General features: G+C 41.0%; 1 pseudogene; it reads right to left on the minus strand.

The window, feature by feature from the left end:
- Nucleotides 1–1,028: 1,028 nt before the first annotated feature.
- LOC103550024 (ras-related C3 botulinum toxin substrate 1 pseudogene) lies at nucleotides 1,029–1,582 on the minus strand (annotated as a pseudogene).
- Nucleotides 1,583–3,485: the final 1,903 nt, after the last annotated feature.

Here is a 3,485-nt window from a genome sequence, read left to right on the forward strand (position 1 = left end):
TTGATTGCTTTAAGAAGAAAAAGACTGCCCAACTCTTAAAAGGTGTAACATTTGCCGAAAGCAAGAAAACGTAACTTTGGGGAGATTTTTCTCCTGGTCTTAGAAATCAGAGGAGGGATTGTTCTCAAAGCACTCAGGATGGTCTTTGTCGTGGGGAAAACGGCAGTTTCTCTCGACCTGTGTTGTGTGCCAGGGGTAATTACAGGTTCCCTCAATCAATTACAAATTAAGCATTGCTTTTTGGCAAGTGTCCTCTTTCACCTGAGTTTATCTTGAAAGGATTCTCTGAGGTCTCGGTAAGCTGAATTTATTTGAATTTTGCAGTATGAATATTGACAAACAGGTTGCTATCTTATGCTGGTTTGTGTGAGAGTTGCTAAGAACTAGAAAACGAGGTGGACAATCCTGGTTCTGTCACTGAGCTGCTGACCCTACAACCCAGAGGATAAAGGGAGGCGCTCTCACCTGCCCTTGAGGAGCAAATATTGCAGGGGGGGAGAATGACATAGCACGACATGGAAATGCAGAGTCAAGATCTTTAACTGTTACTTATTCAAGAGGTAAGTCTATAATTTGTGTGTGTGTGTGTGTTATTTATTTTGGGGTTTCTGTATCAGAATTAGGCTAGCTCTGTAAAATGATTTGGAAAACTTTTTTTTCATGCCATGGAATATTTGGTATAAACTTAGGAATTATCTATTTCTTGGCTGTTTGTGCCCAGCCTGGTGGGGACAACTTACGGGTCTGATGCCCTTCTTGGAGATAACTTGTTGACAATCTTTTTTTATCCTCCTTTTTTATTTCTTGGTTATTTGTCTATTTTGGTTTCCTGCTTCTTTCTAAGGGAATTTTGACAATTTGTATTTTCTTGAAAATCAGCTGTTTCATCAAGACTTCATAGTATTCTGTTGTAAATGGCTTCTGTATCTGTTGTATCCCTGTCTCACGCTTGATTTCATCTGTCTTAGTATCTTTTATTTTTCTTCAATGAATTAGCTACAGGACCGTCAATTTTATGTATTTTGTCCTTACTTGAACAGCGAGCACTTTCTCTTCCTCTTCTTGACAGGCAGAGGGCAGAGAACTGTTCTAATCTCTCCATCAAACGTCTCAAGGCCCCGCTGTGTGAGAGCTGAACATTCTAGGCACATTATCTTGCAACACCGATCTCTGTAGTTAAAACCTTTGGCTATGAGATGGGAGTCAACTTCTTCTCCTTCAATTTCCCAATCAGGTCTTTATCATCCCTAAAATCATATTTAGTTTCCACTCAGATGATGAGTGTTGGGAAAATGGTGTCACATTTCAGATGTGGTAACTTTGCCCAGATATATGCAAAATGATGCAGGACTCACAAGGGAAAAACAAATCAAGAACATGTGTTTTTGCAGATAGGATGGGGTGTAATCTGTCATAATCTTCTTGTCCAGTTTCTTGTCTCATACACCCAGATTCGCTGGTTTTTTACCTACCATCCCATTAGCAGAATAGTCATCAAAGGCAGTGGGGATATATTATCCAGGAAGTGCAACCGGGTGTAACTGAACAGTAGGCAAATTTTACCTACGGCTCCATCTTCCATACCTGATGGCCTGCATCTGGGCCACTGTGGGTGGCTCAAGGCTGTGGCTGGACACAGAGGCAAAAAGTGGCCGGTTCAGGGTGCCAGAGCCTGTGTCCACACCACCTTGCCCTTAGCAGATTGAGAGCTGAAGCCTGGCAACAGACACCACCCAAAGTTGGAAAAAACCCTGTGTTTACATCTCAGTGGGGATTCTTTAAGACCAGAATATCTCCCTAGCCTAAAAGAAACAAACTTACAATAATAGAATTTGAGAGAGATGTAAATGGTGGAAGATTATTTCATCTACAGTGATTTATCCAGCGTGAACCAATTACTCCAAGTAGTAAGGCAAGACTTGCATGTGGAGCAGTTTTCATGAAACAGGCAGTGAGTGTGTGTGCACCCAGAAGGGCACTAGCAGCTCCTTTTACACATAGCAATTTTACTATAAGGCCCATTGGAATACCTTTTTATTTTTTATTTATCTCTCTCTCTCTCTCTTTCTTTCTTTCTTTCCTTCTTCCTTTCTTTCTCTTTCTTCCTTCCTTCCTTCCTTCCTTCTTTCCTTCCTTCCTTCCTTCCCTCCTTCCTTCCTTCTCTCCTTCCTTCCTTCCTTCCTTCTTTCTTTCTTTCTTTTTGGTGAGGAAGATTGGCCCTGAGCTGACATCCATGCCAATCTTCCATTATTTTGTATGTGGGATGCCACCACAGCATGGCTTGATGAACAGTGTGTAGGTCCATGCCCAGGATCTCAACCTGCAAACCCATGGCTGCTGAAGTGGAGTGAGCAAATTTAACCACTATGCCACTGGGCTGACTCCTGGAATGACTTTTTAAAAGAAGGACTCAACATGAGGTAGTGGAAGGACATAGAATTGTAGTCACAGGACCAGGATTTGAGTTCTACTTCCATAATGAATAAATCAGTAACTCTGGGTAAGTGTTTCTTAATCTCTCTCGGCCTTGGTTTCAAGACCTCTAAAATGGAAATATAATACCTACCTACCAGAATTGTTGCAAAGATGTAAATCAGTGAGATTAATTTTTTTTAAAAAGGTAAGATGCCTTGCAAACTGCAAAGTATCTTGAAAATGAAAGTTATTCCTACAACAAGCATTTGTTAAGACCCTATTGTGCACAGAAACTGTATTAACGGTTCAGCAATTTACCAGGTACATCTTTAAATACTTCATACCATTTTAGCTTACCAATTGAGAAGTTTCTGTGGGAAAGCCTTTCTCTGAAATAATTCTATTTTATCTAGGAGCTCTTCCTTATCTGGTTGGCTGAATTGTAGAGACAGATAAGGACTTTAAAGCGTCAAGGAACATGAAGATTTTTCAACATTTGCTCTTACTTTTATTAATAAAAAGAGAACTGTGGCAAGCATGCTTGCTTCAGTGAGAAATAATGAGGGAAAATTGTTCACGGGGCTTACTTGGTTAAACGCAATTAAGCCAGCCTGTAATTTTTGTATTAAACTGCTGGTAGTTGGGAACCAATATTTTGGAGGTACTCATTAAATAAATCACCTAGATTAAGGAGTTTTTCTTGACTACAAACTTGGGGAGGAAGGATGTCTTTAAAACCTGTGGTCTCTTAAAATAAACACTAATGCACAGCTGGTGAATAGGTAGCCCTAGGCCTCGGCAGCAGGGCCCATGGAAACTGTTGACTAGATCCCACAGCACATCAGAGGAGGGAATTACAGGGGGGTTGGAACTAGATGCTCCTGCTGCTTGGGCCTCTTCTAAATGTGGGGGAGCTTTGGCTAGCTCCCTGAACCCAGTTTCTTTATCTCTAAAGAGGAGTAATAACATTCATCAGGACTATTGCACAGGGACGTGTGGTGGTCTGATTCAAGACACAAATTACAGGAAAAGCTGAAACAAAGAGGCTTGGTGAGTTCTTCTCAAATGTC

Source organism: Equus przewalskii, chromosome 7, assembly GCF_037783145.1.
Source record: "Equus przewalskii isolate Varuska chromosome 7, EquPr2, whole genome shotgun sequence".
NCBI lineage: Eukaryota > Metazoa > Chordata > Mammalia > Perissodactyla > Equidae > Equus > Equus przewalskii.